Raw genomic sequence first — 25,964 nt, forward strand, 5'->3', positions numbered from 1 at the left:
GGTCTCACTTCTGCACTTAAACACGACACAAAATGCAGAAGAATCAGAAAACAGACGGAAACTCTTGACCTTGCTCTCTCAGCAGGCCGTCTCAATCTGCTGCATTATATATAGCAGAAAGACAGACACACACTCCTGCGCCGGATCCTGACGCCCTGTTGGAGGACGTTAATGAATTGTGATGTCAGATTTCGGAGAAAAGATGATGTCTGGTGTTTTTCGCACTCGCGGCATGGAGCCGGTGTAGACCAGGTTTCGGTAAGTGCTGATTCTAAAGCAGCGTCCTCCAGGGAACCGGCTTCACCTTCTTTACATGCCAGACGAGCCGAGTCAGCAGACGCTCAAACCGCACACAGATCCTGGAGGTGTCAGACTTCCTGGAAGACGCTGTTGTGATGCCATCATGCACATCAGTCTCAGAGTCTCTCTCACACGACGACACGCTGAGCTGAGCGCTGCTGTGGGTGTTAGCTGTCCTTAGGAAAGGCACTGACACTGGAGACTCCTTCCACATGTGTTTAACAATGAACAGTGGAACTGAAACATAATCAAAGGTAATCATATCTGGACGATAACATGTTCTGTGTTCATCTGACACTTACAGTATGTAACCTTATAAAAAGGAGAATAACATGTCACCTTTTAGCGCAGTGTTAATAATCTGGAGTTGTAGGTGTGGTAGTGGGATGTGAAGGTGCTTCCAGGCCACCACACACTCTCACATGGTACTGAAGTTGGTATCATGGTTACGAGATTAACAGCAGCGTCTGGAGCGTCCACATGAGGGCTATTCTCAGAAGAAATAAACAGATTCAGTGGTTTTTTTTCTTCAGCTAAAAGTCTTTAGGGTCGTGTTAAAACCTGGAAGAACAACAAGCTCCAAAGCTCAGGCAAGATCTGTTTTTTTGCGGACTAGCCAGTGCTCGTGATGTCTTTTTTCTGAGAATCTAAAAGCACTGCAGTGGATAAGCGGTGCGCTCGTGCTGGTCCCTACCCACGAAAAAGCTTTTATTGCTTCTGGAAACCTGCAGAAACAAACAACTGAGCAAATATTAAAAAAAAAAAAAACATACATCAGACATCAGACATAAGGCTGCACAAAGGGGCGGAGCTTGTCTAAATCATGGGCGTGTCTCATTTCTATGTAGATTCCATTTTTAAATAACCTTGAGTGATTAAGTGCAGCGCCTCCGTCTGACGGTTTGCTGTAACTGCAGAATGTCAGACTGAACTTTATATTTTGGTTGTAAATTCACCCCCATGAATGTTAATATTGAGGTCAAGATTAGCATAACTTTTATATCTTGAGATTTTGATCTGCTCTGTTTGTAGTTTCTCTCCATGCCTGAGGCGAAAAAATCTGTCCTACTTTAGGTGTTTATTTTAAAAGACACTTTAGCCCTGTTTCAGTCAGAACCCTCGGAACAATGAAGGAGCTGCACTCACTCCAAAAATATCCATCACACCCATTTCCTCGGCTCTCTGTATAATATCAGCTTGTGAGGGGGGAAATCTTCTGCAAACACGACCCGTGGGACAAAAGTCATTATGTGATAGCGGCTGTTTGTTGAATTTAAGCAGGACTTGGAGACAGGTACGAGTGCTATCTCTGCTATCAGCTAAACGCTGCCTGAATCACAGCTGACCTTCAGGACGCAAAGTAAATCTAAAGCGCATCAGGGATTCACCGCACGCTCCCACTGCTGAAATCGGCAGGACCTGGTTTTTCAGTTGTTTCACCCTCCCCCAATGAGTGACAGGTGAAGAAGACTCCACTCGTTATATCTTCATCATTACCCGGGGAGGGACCAGATCTTCCTCCTTCTAGATCTCTGATCTTCCCGAGCAGCGTGTTAAGGGCTCACTCTGTAACAGGAGGCGGAGCTAGACCGATCAAGAGCTACGGCAAAGAGGACATCACCTTCATCATCATCGCCATCATCACCATTATAGTCATCCTTCTCCTCCTTCTCATCATCATCACCATCATACACATCATCATAACCTTCATCAGAATCATCACCTTCATCATCATCGCCATCATCACCATCATCAGAATCATCACATTTATCATCACCGTCATCATCATCGCCATCATCACCATTATAGTCATCCTTCTCCTCCTTCTCATCATCATCACCATCATAAACATAATCATAACCTTCATCAGAATCATCACCGTCATCATCATCGCCATCATCACCATTATAGTCATCCTTCTCCTCCTTCTCATCATCATCACCATCATACACATCATCATAACCTTCATCAGAATCATCACCTTCATCATCATCGCCATCATCACCATCATCAGAATCATCACATTTATCATCACCTCTATCATCACCCTCATTATAATAAACATCATCATGATCACCTTCATCATCATCGCCATCATCACCATCATCAGAATCATCACATTTATCATCACCTCTATCATCACCCTCATTATAATAAACATCATCATGATCACCTTCATCATGATCACCCTCATCATTACCATCACCATCATCATTATCATAAACATAATCATCATCATCACCTTCATCATCATCGCCATCATCACCATCATCAGAATCATCACATTCATCATCACCTCTATCATCACCCTCATTATAATAAACATCATCATCATCACCTTCATCATGATCACCCTCATCATTACCATCACCATCATCATCACCTTCATCATCATCACCTTTATCATCATCATAGTCACCACTAATATCAGAATCGTCACCTTCATCATCCTCATCATCATCATAAGCATAATCATAATCATAAACTTTATCATCATTTTCATCATCATCATCAGAATCATCACCTTCATCGCCATCATCATAAACATAATCATCATCATCATCACCTTCTTCATCATTGCCATCATCATCAGAATCATCACCTATATCACCTTCATCATCATAGTCATCATCACCTTCATTATATATCATCATCATAACCTTTCTTATCAATAATAAAATAAATAAAACTACAGCTAATAAATAAATCTGAGTAAAAAGCTTTAGAAGAAGAAGCAGTGTCTGTGTGTGTGTCTCTTGTGTGTGTGTGTGCGTGTGTGTGTGTGTCTGACTTTGAAACATTCAGTTGATTTAATAAACATGGTTCTGTAAAAGCTAAAGCACTGTTTCTGTGTCATTTCCTAAAAACAGAATGAAAGCCAGAGCAGTAAGAGTGTACACACACACACACACACACACACACACACAGAGTCAGACTGCCATTACTTTCTCTGTACATTCAGTTTTGGTTCTTTTGTTTGTCCTGCATTTCTCTCGCATTTATTTGTTGAGAACAAATCACAGGTTTACAGTCTGTAGGTATTTTTCCTGTTGATGTTATGTAGCAACAACCTTACAGCTCTGTATATTATTTATCTGTTTATAATAACATGTTGTGGAACTTTAGTAAAACTTTCTGTTCTCAGGTAACTCCTCCCTCTACCCGGGTAATAATAATAATAATATTAATTATAATTATAATAATAATAATACATACACACAAAATCGCGGCGTGATCAACATCTGTGTGATGGTACCACTGGTACTAGAGATGCACCCTTGATGGTACCACTGGTACTAGAGATGCACCCTTGGTGGTGCCACTCCAGTGAAAAATAAACATATTTCTAAGAGTGTTTAGGATTGGATGTTAAAATGCTCATCACATCCGTTTAGAACTATACACAACCACTGGACACCTTTCGTCAAAAAATAATTTAAAATAATTTTATTATACCTTAATGCCTGCTGATGTTCCCTTCAGCTCTAGACTAATATACACTTAAGGTACTGTACATGGTACCACAATGCACCCTGAACAGCAAAACGGTACTTATTATTGACGAGGCAGCAACAATCATTAGTCAGTCTTAAAAACCCACTTATTATGTACATTCAACTTGTGCACAGGTGACAGATATCATGTGGATTAAAGGTACTAAAAATGCTACAGTACATTTGTTGTTGTTTCTTCAGCTCCTCCCATTGAGGCGTCGCCACGGCAGACCATCCAATCCACACACAGCTTGGTTTTCCAGGTACTGTGTCCTCCTGAGACTTGGACTTTACTGTTGTGTACATTGAATTTTTGTTTCTCTTTATTCATAGCTGATAACTTTAAATTTATAAATGTTTATGAATGTTTTCAACCAGAAAGACGATTGGCAAAAGAATTAGACCTAACAGTGCTCATATGAAGATGGTTGCTAAAAGTATTGGCTTAAAGCCAATAAATAGCTATATACAGTATAGACTTTTTTTAGGTTTGCAAGTGTTCTGCAATACGAGCAAAGATTTTTAATACATTTTGACTTGAAAAACGAGCAAGTCTTGGTTTACGAGTACCGAGTATCATGTATCACGCATGCACTTCTTGTTTTGACGCAGAGTGTCACGTGATCACAACTGAGCCAACGTTTTTTCTCTCTCTTGCTTTGCGGAATTTTGGGTAATCATCTCCCCTGCTGGGTCTTAGTGTGTGTCTTTCTCTTACTGGTATAATCAACAACCGTGTACGCATGTACTGTTTACCAAACACACTTGTGCGCATGTATAAAGCAAAAGAAAGTCTCATTAGAGGTTAAAGATCAATTTTTTCCCTCATGTCTGTGTGTGTGCGTAATTTGACACCGTGTTGGTTTACACACTCTCTTACGGGACTGGAGGGGCTTCACACACACACATACACACACACACACACACACGCACACACACACACAGCGCCTGTGTGTATAAACAGAAACACTGTCATCTGTCGGGATTTATTTTTAAAAATATTTTTTTATTTAAAGTGCAGGTTAATTAGTTTTATTTTTGCTTTATATTTTGTGTTGATTATTTTTATGTATTTATTTTTGGGCTGTGGAACGAATAATTTGAGTTTCCATTATTTCTTATGGGTACATTTAATTTGGTTTACGAGTGTTTTGGAATACAAGCCCACTTCCTAAACAAATTATGCTCGTAACCCGAGGTTCCACTGTAGTCTATATACTGTATATATGGACAGTGTTCTCTGGTTTCCTCCCACGGCCCAGACACATGAGGATGAGGCTAATCGGTGTTTCCCAATTGTCTGTCGTACAGAATGGGAATAAATACAGCGGTCACCACTGGCCTCCACGGTCCCTAGATGGACTACAAAGGTTCCTGGATGGATGAATGGATATGAAGACAATAAAGTGGGTAGAAAATATCACCCGGGTCTGTACTGTAGAGGGTCCTTATGATGACGGTACCCAGCCTTGTTGTCAGGATCACGGTACACGTTTGGTACCACTGTACAGGTTTACACACACACCACACACACACACACACACCTTCCCAGGTGCCCCACAGACTGATGATTTCAGGTGACAGTAGGAGTTAGACCAAACTGGACTGTGTGTTACTGTTGTGGGTTTATGTTTGATTTAGTACCTTTAGTACTTTTAAATGTCGTTAAAATGCAGAGTACATTCCTGCTGAACAGACATCACAGAGTGTGTGTGTGTGTGTGTGTGTGCTGTAGGTCTCACACTGAAGAACACACACACACACACACACACTCCCTCTCCCTCTGTGTGTGTGTGTGTGTGTGAGAGCAGTATTAACGCCGGGCGGGAGGAGGCAGAAGAATCCCAGATCCGTGCGAGGAGTCGCGCGCGCGTGTCAGTGTGCGGGGAAGCGGCGCGCGGCGCGGTGCGGTGCGGTGCGGGCGCGTGGGTGCGCGTGAGATTCGCGGCTGCCGCAGTGGCGAGTCTGTAGACTGATAAAGAGAGAGAGAGAGAGAGAGAGAGAGAGACCCCACGGGATCGCAGTGCTGGACTTCTCAAGTGCGGAAGAATCTGTACGGAGGGTCTTCTGACACACACACTCACACACACACACTCACACACACACACACTCACACACACACACACTCACACTCTGAGACGGAGAGACGCTACGCAGCGGTGAGCGCGGGAGCATGAAGAGAACTTAGAGGAGCACAGACCTGAAGGTAAGCGTGCAGTGATGATGATGATGATGATGATGAGAGGGTGGGGGGGGGGGGGCATTACATCGGTGAGAAGATCTGAGCTTCCTGTTGAACCTGACCCACAGAACATTAACATTCAAAGTTATTCCGAGGGTCTGGTCTCTCCTGAGCCCCTGCGACCCCCATCATACACACACACACACACACACACACACATGTCCTGCAGAAGGAGGCTCTGTGGCCCAGGAGTCTCCACAGCGAACCTCAGGCTCCTCCTGCTTGTGATTCACTCCACGTCCTCCAGCTTCTCCTCCTCATCCTCACACTGGGGTGGACTGGGGGGAAAGTTGGAGCGCTGAGGTTCAGGACCTCGGACAGTGCAGAGCAGCTGCTCCTCAAAGAGCTTAGACATCAATCACTCCTAATATAATCATCATCATCATCATCATCATCTTCATCATCATCATCATATTAATGTCACGGCTGGAAGTGTTTAACGGTTAAAAAGAGATTTAGCCAAACATGTATGAGAGGAGGAAATCAGTGTGTGTGTGTGTGTGTGTGTGTGTGTGTGTGTGCTGAGGTGATTACACAGCAGAAGGAAAAGAGAGAAGGACATCCAACTTATTGACAGTTCCCATGAGTCCCTGGGGTCATGCAAATGAGGGTGCGCCTGACTGCTTCTCGCTAGCTCAGCTCCAGCAGATCTAAACCGTGCAGTCGGTCTATAATCAACCTATGTGTGTGTGTGTGTGTGTGTGTGTGTGTGTGTTTGAAGCTACTAAAGCTATAAATCCTTGATAAATAAGAACATCCACCATTTGCAGTGACTCGACACTGATATCTATAAAATACAGTCTAAACAGTGTGTGTGTGTGTGTGTGTGTGTGTGTGTGGAGCTGGCAGTCTCAATTTGTTTAATATATTTAACTTCTTGGAATAGAATGTGATGATTAAATTAAGAAACAGCATGAGCGGAGCGTGGGTGGAGCTAAGGAGTGTGGGTGGAGCTAATGGGTGTGGGTGGAGCTAAGGGGTGTGGGTGGAGCTAAGGAGTGTGGGTGGAGCCAAGGAGCGTGGGTGGAGCTAAGGAGCGTGGGTGGAGCTACGGAGTGTTTAACCAATGAGCACTGAGGCTAGCTTTAAAAAAGATAATAAAAACACCTTTAACAACATTTTTGCCAAGCTGCACAACATGATTTGTTAAACACTGTTAAACCCGTTGACTAATTGTGTACAATCTTTGTTTAAAAAGTAAATAAATGTTTTATGTTTATATATATATTCATATATTGTTGTCCAAGAGTTTACTTCAGCTAGCTAACACAAAAACTCATCACTCTGACTACGACAAACACGAACAATCAACCGCCAACTGTTATCTTTATTAATGCTACAGTTAGATGATGATACTGAATTAATAATTTTAGCTCCGTAAATAAGATGTGATGACTCAACACTTTTTTTATATTTGTTAATGAGGCCACAGATAGGGGGCGCCAACAACATCTACATCCTGTTGTTTGTTGGGGCGTCGCCTGGCCGCCCCATTGTTAAAGATCGGGTCAGAGGTCACGCCAATCTACTGAAGGCTGAGTGAAGTTTAGTTATTAAACTGATAAAACATCTTGTAGCAGAACCCACGTGTTCATTATTAACACCAACACGAGATTTAGTTTATTAGACAACTGAACTGAAAGCGTAATAAAAATCTCCTCCATCTCACACACACACACACATTACGATTCAATTAAACCTCTGATTAATGAGATCATTAAAAGCAGGACTGATCATGCGGTGATATATTAACAAAAGATTTGATTTATTTCGCGTCTCATTCTTTTATCATCGTATTAGTCTTTTTAGTTTTCATTGTTAAATTTCATTAACAACAAAAAGGCAAAGAAGAAAGAAAAAGAGGAACAAACGCTGGTTTCAGGTAGACACAGTACGTGTAAAAGCGGCGCTACAGGCTGCAGTCGGGACCAGGCCCAGCCCATGTCGCTCAGTCAGAAACTAATCACACTCGGACATCAGAGTAATCAGAAATGTTCTCCTGTTTAAACTCGAACACTGAGATCTGACGTACTGAATATCTTCACCATGAAAGGAATGATTTTCCAAAGCTCCATCAACAGAGTTTGTAAAACGTAGAGAAATGAATCACTGAACGTGTGTACAAACCCTCAAGGCCATGTGGTCCTGACGCTAGTGAGGTCTCGAACACGTCTCCTCGAGATGAAAAATACATCTGAATGTAGATCTCGGCTGCGTAACCCGACTCTGACCACCAGGAAGTTTCCACACACTCACATGACCTTTAAACTCCAGTCCCAGGATGATGAGCTGGTTTAGACAGGAGAGCTGGTCCCTGTCCTCCACTGAGACTGGAGTAATGTCCTCTCCATCATAGAGACGACACAAAAGGACCTTCCAGTGGCTCACTCAGGCCATTTAAAGCACTGACGCTGCACCTCATGCACAGGGTTTATAAAGGGAGCATTCCGGGACATGAACTAACTCATCATGGACATTCATAAGCATTCCGAAATATTCCCAAGCCGATGGAGTAAAAATAAAAATGATTTGTTCTCAGTTCTTTTTACACACCGATGAGATTTACAGGCTCGTAGGGCCACAGCGTGTTGTTCCTTAGCAGGAGAGGAGAGATGAGGATCCGTTATTTCACATGAACTGTAGTGAGATCCTGCATTGTTCACTGAGTTCCTGGTTATATTTCATGATAAATTGCAGGACGTGCGCTCTTTATTCAGTGCGATATGCATTTTTACTCAAATGCTGGGTTGCAGAAAAGGGATTCGGTGTGCTCTCTCTCTCTCTCTCTCTCTCTCTCTCATACACACACACACACACACACACACATACATCCTTGCCCAGTCCTTCAGGGATTCAGAAACAATTGCTTCCCACACTGTAGTATAGAGAGATAATTCATCCTGGCAGTAAAGACGTGAAAACAGCTTCTAAACCTCATCGAACTTTTTTCTTCCTTTTTTCTTCCTTTTTTCTCCTGAATCCGAGTCGTTCTCAGCGTGCGACCCGACGAGCGCTACAGCCTACGGTTCTCATGATATTACATAAAGTTAGATCTTTAAAACCACATTGTGACACAAATCCTAAATGAAGACGAGCGCTTTATCACTTCAGAATTATAATTTTTTGGAGGATTATCTGCCGCTCGCGCCGCCGCTGCTGCTGAAGGCTTTGTGTTTGTGTACGTGTGTGTACAGTGTACTGTGTGTTCGTGTGTAATTGTTTATGGAGCGTGCATGTGACATTTATGAACATTATAAAATCCCCACAGGCTGGATTGTGACGGGATTTAACTCTTTCACACACACACACACACACACACACACACACACACACACTGATAGAGAAGCTGCTGTTTAATTAGATTTTTTTTAAAAAAAAGGCCCTCATGTCACATTATATCTAATCATCATCATCATCATCATCATCATCATTATCTCTTGTCTATGTTGTGCATCCTTGTTAATGTACTCTGAGAATATTACAAATTATTTACCATTTAAGACACATTCTTTAGTTTTTCTTTGAAAGCTGACGTAAACGTGAGTGTTTATGAGGAAAATGGATCGATGACTAAATGATCATAGAGACAGTGAATGTGTCTAAACCTGGGACTGCGTCAAAGCTTAACGTCTTACACTGTGATTTTTGTGCTTTTGAAGGCTGCATTAGATAAAGAGAAGATAAACGTGTGTTCTGTGTACATGTGAAGAGTGGAATGAAGAACGGGTCAAAGGTCAGGGTCGTGTCTGAAACGACTCTCTGCTGTAGTTAAGGGCGTCTTTACCTCCTTATTCAGGACTGAAGGGTAAAAGACAGCACACTGGTTATGGGGTTATGATGTGGTTATGGGGTTATTATGTGGTTTTGAGGTTATTATGTGGTTATGAGGTTATTATGTGGTTATGGGGTTATTATGTGGTTTTGAGGTTATTATGTGGTTATGAGGTTATTATGTGGTTATTATGTGGTTATGGGGTTATTATGTGGTTATTATGTGGTTATGGGGTTATTATGTGGTTATTATGTGGTTATGGGGTTATTATGTGGTTATGGGGTTATTGTGGTTATGAGGTTATTATGTGGTTATGAGGTTATTATGTGGTTATTATGTGGTTATGGGGTTATTATGTGGTTATTATGTGGTTATGGGGTTATTATGTGGTTATTATGTGGTTATGGGGTTATTATGTGGTTATGAGGTTATTATGTGGTTATGGGGTTATTATGCGGTTATGGGGTTATTATGTGGTTATGGGGTTATTGTGGTTATGAGGTTATTATGTGGTTATGAGGTTATTATGTGGTTATTATGTGGTTATGGGGTTATTATGTGGTTATGAGGTTATTATGTGGTTATTATGTGGTTATGGGGTTATTATGTGGTTATGGGGTTATTATGTGGTTATGAGGTTATTGTGGTTATGGGGTTATTATGTGGTTATGAGGTTATTATGTGGTTATTATGTGGTTATGGGGTTATTATGTGGTTATGAGGTTATTATGTGGTTATGGGGTTATTATGCGGTTATGGGGTTATTATGTGGTTATGGGGTTATTGTGGTTATGAGGTTATTATGTGGTTATGAGGTTATTATGTGGTTATTATGTGGTTATGGGGTTATTATGTGGTTATGAGGTTATTATGTGGTTATTATGTGGTTATGGGGTTATTATGTGGTTATGGGGTTATTATGTGGTTATGAGGTTATTGTGGTTATGGGGTTATTATGTGGTTATGGGGTTATTGTGGTTATGAGGTTATTATGTGGTTATGAGGTTATTATGTGGTTATTATGTGGTTATGGGGTTATTATGTGGTTATGAGGTTATTATGTGGTTATGGGGTTATTATGCGGTTATGGGGTTATTATGTGGTTATGGGGTTATTGTGCGGTTATGGGGTTATTATGTGGTTATGAGGTTATTATGTGGTTATGGGGTTATTATGCGGTTCTAAAGTTATTATGCGGTTATGGGGTTATTATGTGGTTATGAGGTTATTATGCGGTTATGGGGTTATTATGTGGTTATGGGGTTATTATGTGGTTATGGGGTTATTATGTGGTTATGGGGTTATTGTGGTTATGAGGTTATTATGTGGTTATTATGTGGTTATGGGGTTATTATGTGGTTATGGGGTTATTATGTGGTTATTATGTGGTTATGGGGTTATTATGTGGTTATGGGGTTATTATGTGGTTATGAGGTTATTATGTGGTTATTATGTGGTTATGGGGTTATTATGTGGTTATGGGGTTATTATGTGGTTATGAGGTTATTGTGGTTATGGGGTTATTATGTGGTTATGGGGTTATTGTGGTTATGAGGTTATTATGTGGTTATGAGGTTATTATGTGGTTATTATGTGGTTATGGGGTTATTGTGGTTATGAGGTTATTATGTGGTTATGAGGTTATTATGTGGTTATTATGTGGTTATGGGGTTATTATGTGGTTATGAGGTTATTATGTGGTTATGGGGTTATTATGCGGTTATGGGGTTATTATGTGGTTATGGGGTTATTGTGCGGTTATGGGGTTATTATGCGGTTATGGGGTTATTGTGGTTATGAGGTTATTATGTGGTTATGAGGTTATTATGTGGTTATTATGTGGTTATGGGGTTATTATGTGGTTATGGGGTTATTATGTGGTTATGAGGTTATTATGTGGTTATGGGGTTATTATGTGGTTATGGGGTTATTATGTGGTTATGGGGTTATTATGTGGTTATGGGGTTATTATGTGGTTATGGGGTTATTATGTGGTTATGGGGTTATTATGTGGTTATGAGGTTATTGTGGTTATGGGGTTATTATGTGGTTATAGGGTTATTATGTGGTTATGGGGTTATTATGTGGTTATGAGGTTATTTTGTGGTTATAGGGTTATATATAACTCCACTTCTGCAATTTTGAGAGAATCTTTTTTTTTAAGTAAATTAAGCAAGAAGTTCTGCAGACTGATGGAGAATATTTTGTGCAGGTTTTGTTTGAGTTTTTGTTTGATTTATAAAGTTATTTCTGCTTCACCACAGTGCTTACAGGATGACACGTAGGTTTATTACGTTTATAACACGGTGTTCACACAACATCCAAAGCACACGATGTCCTGCTTCCCGGAGTGGCTCGCGGACGCTAAGTGACGCGCGCCTGTCATTTATTACTGCTGGGGCGACTGCGATGACATTAACAGAGTGTAAACGTCCTTTTTTACCTTCAACAATTTTCCCAAATGCCTTTGAACTCGTTTAACCCGCCGTGTTGTACAGGAAGTATCTTTGCTTTACTGATCATGTGACAGAAAGGAGTAAAGTGATTGGCTTGTCACGATGTGTCGGCTTTTAGCTTATATAAGGTTATGTGGCAGTTTTCAGTTGTTTTGTTGTAGACAATCTTTGTCAGGGAATAAATAATTTTAACATAAACAATGTAATTAAATCAACAACAACAACAACAACAACGTAACCTGTTAAAAGCCTCACTTTTCGTCATTTATACTCCAGGTCAAAGGCATTCTGAGTGAACAGTTTGTTATTTTTCTCCCAAACTTTCTGCATAAAATACATTTTCAGATTTTTTATATTATGTTTTTATTAAAAATAACTCGAGGTAAATTCATCCCATCTGATTTGACATGTGGATAAAGTGTTATTTATTAAAAAAATATGAATTTTCTTTTTCGATAGAAGTTAAACGTGTAAAACAATGAAATGTGCACGAGGTGTTAAAGGGCGTGGCAGAGCACCTCTGACCTCTGGAGTTTTCGGGAGGTTACAGAGGTCCGAGTCCAGGCACACACTACAGACCTGTTACAGTCATGTGACCTGCCAATTATCACAAGCCACGCCTCCTACAGACCTTTTAATAAAGGGAATTGGGGAATTAGTTGTGAAATAAGGTGTGTGTGATGGTGTGTGTGGTAGATATGATTTACACAAAGATTGCAGGAACATTTTGAACACACACACACACACACACACACACACGCAGGTAGAGGAAAGTAATCCCGTCTGAACAGCACAGGAGACCTCTTATCATCCATCACTAATTTCATTAATTATCATCTAAACTAATTAGTACATTTCTGGAGCTTGAGGATCCCGCGGCCTGGATCACTATCACTGTCGCTCCGCGCGCCGTCCACTAGACCAGATCATCCACGTCTCAAAGCGTAAAGGCGTTTCATCTTGTCTGGGCTGGAGTTAACGTGGGCGTCGGCTTTGATCAGTGCGGCGGCGTGGGAGGTGTGGGCCGCGCGGGAAGCGGGACGGAGGTGGGATATGAGGTGTAGGATGTAGGACGCAGGACGTGGGCGGTTTCTCAGCTCATTACCGATCCTGAGCATGAAGGCTGAGCGCTGAGGCTCAGAGCTCATAAGAGGGCTTATTCCCCAGCTCGCGCTTCTGCTTGTTAGTGTCACGTTAAGATTGCCATGACAGACGCAACTTGTAATCACAGAGTTATTGCTCGGCGCCGCTGCAGGCCCGCAACCCCGAGTCTGCTGATAAGGAGAATCAAAGCGCCGCTCTTTCCCTTCCCTTTCTCCGGAATCCACCGAGGTTCTCCTACAGAGGCGGCGCGGTCCCGTCACGCTCCCCGTCACGCCGCTCACATTATCACCGCTCAGAAATCAGAGATCTGCTTTACCAACCTGACATCAGTTTTGTCTTATTTTTATCAAATGTCAAGATGGAAATATATTTACACCACACACTCTGGTATCTGATCTCTCAGGAGGTAGCTGCAGCTCGTACGCCAGTGTGTGTGTGTGTGTGTGTCCAATACCAGATGAATCTGACACAATCTGAGCTAAAACCTCATTATATTAACTAAAATATTTAGTCATTTAATTTTTTACTAAAACCATCGTTTGATCTCAGCAGAGACGACTATATACTGACCCAATATATCTTCACTCTGACCAAACACCTTGTTTTTATGACATTATGTCAATAACTAATTATTCCAAGATAAGACGTTATTATTGTAACTTAATTTAGATTAAAAGGTCGTGTCAATAAAATCGACGTGTGGCTCAGGACTGCTGCGACTATAAAGGACCGTGTGTGTGTCTCCGGTGCTTGGAGTCCAAGTCTAGTCCCGTCTAATCTAATCTAATCTAATCTAATCTAATCCAATCCAATCTAATCTAATCTAATCTAATCTAATCTAATCTAATCTAATCTAACCCAGTCAGTCAAGGGCAAATGATTTCATAAGTTAAATTTGATAAATAAGAAGAAGTTTCTGTACGATTGTAATCCGACACTTCTGACACACACACACACACACACACACACACACACACTCTCTCAGATCCAATACTAATGAAGTGCTCAGTTATTCCTTTTTCATCTGTATTTCTCAGAAAATAATTTCAAATCCAAAACAGTAATAAATGTAAAGTTGAAAAACAGAATAATTTGGTTTACCGCCACGTCCACCCGCGCATATCGATCTCACTTCCGAGAAATTCTCACGACGTCTTCCCCCCTCACTCTCTCTCTCTCTCTCTCTCTCTCACACACACACACACACACACACGCACACACACACACTTAACACTAAGATCACATCAGTGATGATTTAGTCTTGTTTTTATTCTACTTGTTAAGGTCGAGATTTTCAGCAGAAAATTTCGAATCCAGCTTCTTCATGCTAGCGATGCTACAATCATGCTAACAACACAGGTTTCCTTTTACTGAGTAATACTGATACTGATACTGAAACGATTAACATAGTGCCTCCTTATTAATCAGTGACATCACTAACCATGTTAATTAGCTGTTTATGTTTAGACAGCGAGCTGAAGCGTGTGTTCATGCGCTTCCTCTTTTAGACTTAATGTTAGCGAGCTGTCGTGAAACGAAGTGTGTTAGTGAGCTTCACAGCTGGAAGTTGTACAATGTCGTTGTTTTCATCGAGTCTGAGTCCCAACAGCGGCTCTTCATCATCATCATCATCATCATCATCTTCATCAGGAGGCAGTTTCTCTCCCGGCCTGTGTTTGCAGCTAGCGATAAGTTTCGTGTTGATGTTGATGTTCATATATATGATAATATTTCATCATATACAGGAGTACAGAACGATAATGGTAAAGATTTTTCAGTTTGTAATGCTCCAGATTTAACACAGTCCCTGCACACACGATGGTGAATGTGAGCCCTACATCAGAGAGGACCAGCTGAGATCTGAGCTTAGAATTGTAAATGTATGTTTTACACCCAAATGAGTGCAGGGTCGGACATCGGCAGTGAGGCGCTCCTCGTTATTAGGCGAGTTATACAGAGAGATCACACGGAGTCGGCAAACTGACAACACAACGAGCAGATAAAGACTTCTCTAATATTTCACATATAAAATATATTCCACAAAAACCCTCAACACACATCGTTCTAGTCATTATTGAAATGTTAACACTGATTTTGTCTATTTATTAAAGCCACAGAGTTTTCTCAGGAGTTTCTACGCACTTTCAACATCAGGGTCACAACATGGACACATTTACATCTAAATGTGTATGTGTATGTTTATAGTTATATGAGTGTATAGTTATAGGGGTGTATAGTTATATGAGTGTATAGTTATAGGGGTGTATAGTTATAGGGGTGTATAGTTATATTTGTGTATAGTTATAGGGGTATATAGTTATAGAGGTGTATGGTTATATGTGTTTATAGTTATAGGGGTGTATAGTTATAGTGGTGTGTAGTTATATTTGTGTATAGTTATAGGGGTGTATAGTTATATGAGTGTATAGTTATAGGGGTGTATAGTTATAGGGGTGTATAGTTATATTTGTGTATAGTTATAGGGGTATATAGTTATAGAGGTGTATGGTTATATGTGTTTATAGTTTTAGGGGTGTATAGTTATAGTGGTGTGTAGTTATATTTGTGTATAGTTATAGGGGTGTATAGTTATATGTGTGTATAGTTATAGGGGTGTATAGTTATATGTGTGTATAGTTATATGTGTGTATAGTTATAGGGGTGTATAGTTATAGGAGTGTATAGTTATATGTGTGTATAGTTATAGAGGTGTATAGTTATAGGGATGTATAGTTATAGGAATGTATAGTTATGGAGTGTGAAGTTATAGGGGTGTATAGTTATGGAGTGTGAAGTTATAGGAGTGTATAGTTATAGGGGTTTATAGTTATAGAGGTGTATAGTTATAGGGGTGTATAGTTATGGAGGTGTATAGTTATAGGGGTGTATAGTTGTAGGGGTGTATAGTTATAGGGGTGTATAGTTATATGTGTGTATAGTTATAGGGGTGTATAGTTATAGTGGTGTGTAGTTATATTTGTGTATAGTTATAGGGGTGTATAGTTATATGAGTGTATAGTTATAGGGGTGTATAGTTATAGGGGTGTATAGTTATATTTGTGTATAGTTATAGGGGTATATAGTTATAGAGGTGTATGGTTATATGTGTTTATAGTTATAGGGGTGTATAGTTATAGTGGTGTGTAGTTATATTTGTGTATAGTTATAGGGGTGTATAGTTATATGTGTGTATAGTTATAGGGGTGTATAGTTATATGTGTGTATAGTTATATGTGTGTATAGTTATAGGGGTGTATAGTTATAGGAGTGTATAGTTATATGTGTGTATAGTTATAGAGGTGTATAGTTATAGGGATGTATAGTTATAGGAATGTATAGTTATGGAGTGTGAAGTTATAGGGGTGTATAGTTATGGAGTGTGAAGTTATAGGAGTGTATAGTTATAGGGGTTTATAGTTATAGAGGTGTATAGTTATAGGGGTGTATAGTTATGGAGGTGTATAGTTATAGGGGTGTATAGTTGTAGGGGTGTATAGTTATAGGGGTGTATAGTTATATGTGTGTATAGTTATAGGGGTGTAAATTTATATGTGTGTATAGTTATAGGGGTGTATAATTATAGGGGTGTATAGTTATATGAGTGTATAGTTATAGGGGTGTATAGTTATAGGTGTGTATAGTTATAGGGGTGTATAGTTATATGTGTGTATAGTTATAGGGGTGTATATTTATATGAGTGTATAGTTATAGGGGTTTATAGTTAAAGGTGTGTATAGTTATAGGGGTGTATAGTTATATGTGTGTATAGTTATAGGGGTGTATATTTATATGTGTGTATAGTTATAGGGGTGTATAGTTATAGGGCTCTATTGTTATAGGGGTGTATAGTTATATGAGTGTATAGTTATATGAGTGTATAGTTATAGGGGTGTATAGTTATACCAGTATATAGTTATTTAACTGTATAGTTATAGTGGTGTATAGTTATATGAGTGTATAGTTATTTAAGTGTATAGTTATAGGGGTGTATAGTTATAGGCGTGTATAGTTATAGAGGTGTATAGTTATAAGAGTGTATAGTTATAGGGGTGTATAGTTATTTAAGTGTATAGTTAAAGGGGTGTATAGTTATAGGGGTAAATAGTTATAGGGGTGTATAGTTATATGAGTGTATAGTTATAGGGGTGTAAATTTATATGTGTGTATAGTTATAGGGGTGTATAGTTATAGGGGTGTATAGTTTTAGAGGTGTATAGTTATACGAGTGTATAGTTATAGGGGTGTATAGTTATTTAAGTGTAAAGTTATAGGGGTGTATAGTTATTGAGGTGTATAGTTATAGAGGTGTATAGTTATTTAAGTGTATAGTTATAGGGGTGTATAGTTATAGAGGTGTATAGTTATTTAAGTGTATAGTTATAGTGGTGTATAGTTATATGAGTGTATAGTTATTTAAGTGTATAGTTATAGGGGTGTATAGTTATAGGCGTGTATAGTTATAGGGGTGTATAGTTATAGGGGTGTATATTTATATGAGTGTATAGTTATAGGGGAGTAGATTTATATGTGTGTATAGTTATAAGCGGTGTATAGTTATAGGGGTGTATAGTTATAGGGGTGTATAGTTATAGAGGTGTATAGTTATACGAGTGTATAGTTATAGGGGTGTATAGTTATTTAAGTGTATAGTTATAGGGGTGTATAGTTATAGGGGTGTATAGTTATAGGGGTGTATATTTATATGAGTGTATAGTTATAGGGGTGTAGATTTATATGTGTGTATAGTTATAAGCGGTGTATAGTTATAGGGGTGTATAGTTATAGGGGTGTATAGTTATAGAGGTGTATAGTTATACGAGTGTATAGTTATAGGGGTGTATAGTTATTTAAGTGTAAAGTTATAGGGGTGGATAGTTATTGGGGTGTATAGTTATAGAGGTGTATAGTTATTTAAGTGTATAGTTATAGGGGTGTATAGTTATAGAGGTGTATAGTTATAGAGGTGTATAGTTTTAGGTGTGTATAGTTATAGAGGTGTATAGTTATACGAGTGTATAGTTATAGGGGTGTATAGTTATAGGGGTGTATAGGTTTATGTGTGTATAGTTATATGAGTGTATAGTTATAGAGGTGTACTGTATAGTTATACGAATGTATAGTTATATGGGTGTATAGTTTGTATAGTCTCTATGATGTCCCAGATGTTTTTTGGTAAATGTGAGATGACCATTTGTGCTCTTTTTGGTCAGCAGTGTCTTTCACTTCTGTCCGAGTCTCTTACTTATTGTTGAATTATGAACTTTGACTTTAACTGAGGCAGGTGAGGCCTGTAGGTCCTTAGATGTTCTTCTGGGTTCATTTATGAGCTCCTGTGTCGTTGTAAGCTCATCGTTGTGATCTTGAAGTAGACCAGCCACTCACTGTTCCAGGTTTTCTCCATGTGTGTATAATGTCTCTCACCGTGACTCACTGCAGTCCCAAAGCCTTAGAAAGGACTCTGTAACCCTTTCCACACTGAGACATGTCAATTACTTTGTCTCTTATCTCTTCTTGAATTTCTTTAGATCATGTTGCATGCTCATGTGAGATCTTTTGTGCTTCACTTTGTCAGGCAGGTTTTATTAAAGTGATTTCTTGATTCACTGGGTCTTTAGTAATCAGGCCTGAGAGTGGCACGTGACATTTAACTTTAGTGCATTTATTTACTAAATTAATGTATTTACTCCGGTCATCTTTGTGTAATATTACATTTTGTTTAATTATATCAATCATTTAAGTGTGACAAGAATAAATATATAAAAAATATATATAAAAAAAATATATAAAAGTCAGGAACTCAGGCAAATAGTTTCTGACTGCTCTGTATTTATAAGTCCATTAGAGTATAGAGTTATCTGAGAGTTGAGATGTTTTATTAAGTCTTATGAGTGTATAGTTATCTGAGTGTATCGTTATACAAGATATAGTTAAATATTATATACTCAGCAAAAAAAGAAACGTTCCTTTTTCAGGACTGTGTATTTCAACAATAATGCTGTAAAAATCCAAATAACTTTACAGATCTTCATTGTAAAGGGTTTAAACAATGTTTTTCTGCATGTTCAATTAACCATAATCAATTAATTAACATGCACCTGTGGAATGGTCGTTAAGACCTTAACAGCTTACAGAAAGTAGGCATTTAAGGTCACAGTTCTAAAAACGCAGGACACTAAGGCCTTGTTCACACGGGCGTTAACTTGCTCTGAACGTCCTAGACGTTTATGTTGCATTTTGTAGTGGCGCTTGATTGACTTCTACACCGGCGTTCGTTTGTCTCTGTCTAACGTCAGCCTGCAGCCCAAATTGTAGTTTGTGTGTTAACCTGTGGGGGCAGTGTGTCGGGAATTGGATATGAAAGCCCGCTGCTACCGGGTTCACTCTCTGACTGCACAACGTTGGATTAAAGGAAGTTTTTTTGTGGTTTATGAAGAAATGCGAAAATTTCCGCGTAATTTTTTCAACAATTTTTTTTTTTATTTTGCCCTTTTCCGCAGTTCCCTATGTATAGCATGTAGGATCATGGGATATATCCGGTCCTCCGAAGCGTAAAATGAACACGACTAAAACGAACTAGAAGCGGTTTCCTTGCGTTTGTTGAGTTTTAAACGCCAAGAAAAAGCTGCATGCAACGTTTTTTTAATGCCGTATAAACGCGCAGCCGGACAAACGCACGTCACCAAAGCCCGTGTGAACACTCTAATTGACTCCTTCGTGTAGAAAACACTCGCCGCTTGATCCGCGCTAACCGGACGCTACGAACGCAAAAAAAACGCTCGATTTTAACGCCCGTGTGAACAAGGCCTAAAGAGACTTGTATACAGACTGTGAAAAACACCCAAAGGACAGAGGACACAGCGCGCCCTGGAGGAGATAGGGTTAAGGGCCCTGCCCAAGGACACAACAGTGGCACCTTGGTGGAGCTGGGACTCGAACCCCCAACCTTCTGACCAGTAACCCACAACCCGATGGAGCCACCACTGCCCCTGTACAGTCATATGAGTGTGTAGACGTGATGGTGTATAATTATACGAGTACAGAGCGATCTGCGTGATCGTTTTAGGAGTGTATAGTATGTATTAGTGTATGTACAGTACATTCACTCACTGTGTGTGACTGTGGCTGTTAGTGTTACCGTTAACCAGCAGGGTGTTCAGAGCTCTACATGCCCAAAGACGATTTGTCTCGATTAATTACTGTGGAACAGCCAGACGTCTACACTTACTGATGGAGACAGATTCATAAGTATGAACATTTAGGAATTATAGGCATTAATTTATAGTAATGTATTTATAGTAATGTATTTATAGTAATGTATTTATAGGTGTGTAAAGCGTATACACACTCAGACACACGATACAGTCAAAGTCTCCTGTCTGGTGGCTGTGGTTAGTGTCTGTGATGTTGAGATGTTGGACTGCTGATCAGAAGGTCCCCGGTTCGAACACCACCTCCAGGTTACCACTGTTGTACAACTTTATCCTCTTTATCTTCTGTACTTAGAGAGTGAGAACTCCTAACATGAACCTGATCGCTCCGTGTCCGGTCCTTTCATCGTGTCGTGTTTAACAGTTGGAGAGTTGTGTTGGCAGTGCCAGGTCTGGTGTATAACCTGGATTTAGGACCCAGCACGGTGCTCCTTCCAGCAGGTGATGTCTCCTGTAGCGGGGTCGTGATCATGACGTAGGCTGTAAAGTTAGCGTGTGACGTACGCGTGACGGAAGTGACTCGCTCCTGCCGTGGGTCAGGGCCGGGCCTCAGCCTCTCTCCTCCTTATTTTTTGTTAAATATTTTATGTATAATGTATTTCCTGTAGAGAGAACTTTCTCCCTGAGGCCAACCTCACACACACACACACACAGATCACTGTTTCTCCCTCACATCAGATCAGAAGTAGTAAAATGTGGTGTGTGGGTGAGTGCTGAAGCGCTCGGGAACACAAGCTTGACTTCATCTGGTACAAAAACACGTGCAGTATATATTTCTATTAAACTGTTAATGAGGCGCGTAGCGACTGGTGAGAATTTGTTGGTGGTTGTTGTGTTGTTGTTGTTTTGTCTGTGCGCCGCTCTGATCTCATACAGAGGAAGTGGTTATGGTTATCTTTATCACTGTTATTATTGTTATTATTGTTATTATACAGACGCACCGCTGCCTCAACTTTTTCTTCTTGCAGTGTATTTTTTTTTCTCTCCTGTTTTTCAGAAGCTCAGTGAAAAACCAATTTCTAGCCTGAGCACAGTTTTAATTCCAGCATCATATTAGTGAGAAACCTAACTGCTGGAGTCGCAGTCCCAGAATGCAGTGCGGGTTTGTGACGTGGAGTTAGCGGTGCACCGTATGGGATGATGTTTGACACGAGTGTGGAAGCTGAAGCTTTGGAAGCTGGTGTGTGTGTGTGTGTGTGTGTGTGTGTACAGGTAAGAAAGTGAGTGAAACACTGAAGTTGAAGAGGCGCATGGCATTGTGGGTAAAATACACCACAAAATGACCATTTCAGCAGAGAATTTGATTAAGAAACTAAACTTCGGTGGCTGTTAAAGCGACGTGCTAATTATTATTAAAGTTGAATATGCGAGCAGCGTCCGGACTTTAAGTCCGTTTCCTAATCCTGTTTTTGTTCCGTCTCGGGTCTCTAACCCGGCGAGATTCAGCACTGAGCTCCGTAATTGTGTCTCTCTCAGCCAGAGCTTTTACCAATTAGCGGCGGTGCGCTAGTAGCAGCTGCAGGTGGAGGAGCGGCGCGGGATGAATGGCGCTAACTCTTAATCCCGTCATTAGCGAAGAGCCATTTCATGCCTCCAGCTCGCTGAACTTGCTTTAAAAATCAGCTTTAAGTTGATAAACACTTACATCAACATGGTGTAAACAAACGGTATAGAACCCTATTAATGAGGGAAAAACCCGTGGCAGCAGGTCAAAGGGAGCGGCCGCATCCTGAATCCTGACTCGCTAATCAGGGGGATTAACAGGATTTGGAAGTTGGGAAACACTTAAGTCCTGCATTCTAGAACATTCCTGGAGAAGACGCAGCCTCTCCATCAGTCTTAGCAAAAGAAAAGAAATATTTAAATAAAAAAAGAAAAGAAATGAAAGAGTGGTACGTCACATGAGCGCATGTTAAAGAAACGCGTAAAGTCGACTAGCAGAGCAAACACAATCAGCGCGGCCTGGGAAGAGCTGATAAGCTCGGTAAAGCACTTCAGCTCCGACCGACTGTGTTTCTTGTGCTCGATAAAGCTGGAACTGGCACACAGCTATCGCTGAGGAATCACAGGGAACCGGCGGAGAGCAGGGTTCAGACCGCGCGCGGTGAGACGAGGGCCAACGCTTCTGTAGAAAACGCTTTAATGAGCCGCGATCGGACTCAGAATTCCTCTCTAACGATCAGAGCTGTAGCTCACAGATAAGACAGATGTCTATAAAAATGCACGAGACGCACGTCCTGAACAATCCTGAGCACGCAGGAGTAAACCGCAAACTGCACTGCACAGCGCCACCTGCAGGACCAAGAAATACAAACGCACACAGAGAGGAGATTCCTTAACAATCTGTCTCATGCTGTCTCATGCCCTGCCCTGTCTCTGGACACACACTGGGTTATGAATGAGAGAGAGAGAGAGAGAGAGAGACACAGAGAGAGACAGAGAGAGAGACACAGAGAGAGAGAGACAGAGAGAGACAGAAAGAGAGAGAGACAGAGAGAGACAACCAGAGAGAAAGAGAGCGAGACAGAGAGAGAGAGAGAAACACAGAGAGAGAGAGACAGAGAGAGACAGAAAGAGAGAGAGACAGAGAGAGACAACCAGAGAGAAAGAGAGCGAGACAGAGAGAGAGAGGGAAACACAGAGAGAGAGAGACACAGAGAGCGAGACAGAGAGAGGGAGACAGAGAGAGGGAGACAGAGAGAGAGAGACACAGAGAGCGAGACAGAGAGAGAGAGACACAGAGAGCGAGACAGAGAGAGAGAGACAGAGAGAGGGAGACAGAGAGAGTTGTCTCCTGAGTCTCGAGTCTGATGTGTTTTCAGAAAAGCAACACAATTCAGCCTTTGAAGATAATTTCATTATAGACGTAATATCTGTGTGTCTGTCCTTTTTTATCACATTATATATGGTGTGAAGGAATAACCCACCTCAGGACATGCTGTTACAGGAAATTAATCAAGCGTGAGGAGGTGTGATGAACCTCAGGGTGTTAAGGCTCTGGGCCCCAGATCAGAAGGTTGGGGGTTCGAGCCCCGCCTTCACCAGGCTGTTAACCGTGTCTGCTCCAGGGGGTGCTGTATCATGACTGACCCTGTGTTCTGACCCCAGGGATTTGTAACGTCTTAAGTGTTTTATTCCACTTGTACGACAGCAGAACAAACATTTTGTATCTGGTAATTAATGACACTAAATGCCATTTTTATCCATTTATAATTACACAACATGTTACTAACGTTATAGGCCTGCTCCCTCTCCAGCCGCTTTGTTCTCTCGTTAGAAGTTAATTAGACAGTCACATGCACGCAGCTCATTGTTTCCTAAACATCAGCTTCAATACACACCAGTTTATAACAGAATAACAGGGACACACATTAGTTAATCTGTTCTTTATTACTAAACAATAAACAAGCTGCATATTCATATAAACCTGCAATACAGTTGGAGCTGCTGTTTTGGAGAAATAATCAACACCTTCTGATCAGTTAGTTACATCTTATCTCATCTACATCTACATCTCATCTACATCTCATCTCAACTACATCATATCTCATCTACATCTCATCTCAACTACATCATATCTCGTCTGCATCTCATCTACATCTCATCTCAACTACATCATATCTCGTCTACATCTCATCTACATCTCATCTCAACTACATCATATGTCGTTTACATCTCATCTACATCTCATCTTAACTACATCATATCTCATTTACATCTCATCTTATCTCATCTACATCTCATCTCAACTACATCATATCTCGTCTACATCTCATCTACATCTCATCTTAACTACATCATATCTCATTTACATCTCATCTTATCTCATCTACATCTCATCTCAACAACATCATATAAACAGTAAACAAGAATGACACAAACAAGACCAAGTTAACCAAACCAAAAGTGTATTTAACAAAAAATGAAATAAAAAGGTGCACCAACCAAGAAAAACAACAAAGAAAATAATATTTACAAAATATATACAAACAAAAACGGAGTGTGTGTGAATTTGTAAAGTGTCCAAAGTCCTGGTTATTGTATGGGTGTGCGAGAGAGTGGAATTGGTCTCACTGAGAATGATGGAATTCAACCGGGAGGCCGATGTCGGAGTGCGAGCACGGTGACGATGAGCATATCGGACCTCCGGTATCCACTGGTCCTCGTTTTGCCATAGTTGAGCGTCCGGCAGACTTTACAGGTCTTGATGAATTGCCACACGTCCTTTCGCACAGAGGGCCACCAGACGTCTTCTAGCAGCTGCAAGAGGGTTTTTTAGCCGCCCCCCTATAGCTGCCTGATGGATGGGTATAATACTGGTGCAAGAACTGCTGGGTTAAGGACTGCAGGATCACCAGTTGGAGCCTTCCCCCTTGCGTCACCACCGCTCTTCGATATAGCGCCCCTCGGTGATGTACAAAAGAGGCTCATCAGGGTACTCCCCAGCAGCCAGTTGAGCTATTTGTCAGTCGTCCTGTTGGGCTTGTGCTATGAACCGGCTTTGGAGGCAGCGCAAAGGAGAGGTGATAAGCTACTAGAATAAGCTCCTCGCCCAAAATTCCAGCTTGGCGTAAGATCGTTCAGTGTCTTTCTTCACCCCCTCTTTGCTGTGTGGAGTCTTCAGCCCTCCCTGTGTGGCTGAGACAGTCAGCCACCCTGGGGGTTCGGTTATGAGGAACGCCATCCCTCCGCTCTTCTTTCGCATTGTCTGCTGTCCCTATGGGTCTCCGCCGAAGCGTGAAAACTCCCTGCGGATGAGTGGTCGTGGAGGACAGGAGGACGTAGCTCTGATGATGTATGCAGCTTGAATTGATGAGCTGCAACTGATGGGAGAACATCATAGGGATACTGGCTTACTAGGCTTACTAGTTGTACCTTTCTCTGGGCTGCCATGAGTAGAGCGCTAGACGTGGGCTGTGCAGTTGGATGTGATGGTGTAGGGGTGACGGCCGGTGGTCGACGGAGAGTAGGACAGCTAGTGAGACCCAGCTTTTGCATCTGCTTCTCCCACATAGCGTCTCTCCGCAGAAAACAGGCAACGACCGCTTTCTCCAGCTTTTCCAGGGCCTCCTGAACGTAGCTCTCTAACCCCGCTGAGCTAGCGTCCACTGCCTGCCGAAAACTAATTTCTCTATTTATAACACTGTTACTGGATTCTTTAAACGCTAGCTCTAACGTGTTAACGTTCTCAGAAAGAGCCAATAAATTCACCTTACAGTTATTAACCTCAGTCTGCAAAGCTTGTACTACTGTACCGCCAAACCCAACACACAATCAACACAATCATTGTCATCAGTCTGTCTGTTAAACATGTACAATGAACAAAGATGTAACTGAACAATCTACAGCATCCTTAGTTACCTGTACATATTTTAACCTGCCTGAGTC

General features: G+C 40.9%; 1 protein-coding gene across 1 annotated transcript in view; it reads left to right on the top strand.

Moving 5' to 3' along the window:
• The first annotated feature begins 5,884 nt into the window (after window positions 1–5,884).
• The window catches only part of elfn1b (extracellular leucine-rich repeat and fibronectin type III domain containing 1b), a 75,418-nt gene continuing 55,338 nt past the window's right edge, over window positions 5,885–25,964 (top strand). Inside the window, exon 1 of the mRNA XM_053476947.1 lies at window positions 5,885–6,000. The gene's annotated coding sequence lies outside the window, so the exon portion shown is untranslated. The remainder of the gene's footprint in view (window positions 6,001–25,964) is intronic.

This window comes from Clarias gariepinus, chromosome 18 (assembly GCF_024256425.1).
Source record: "Clarias gariepinus isolate MV-2021 ecotype Netherlands chromosome 18, CGAR_prim_01v2, whole genome shotgun sequence".
In the NCBI taxonomy this organism is placed as follows: domain Eukaryota; kingdom Metazoa; phylum Chordata; class Actinopteri; order Siluriformes; family Clariidae; genus Clarias; species Clarias gariepinus.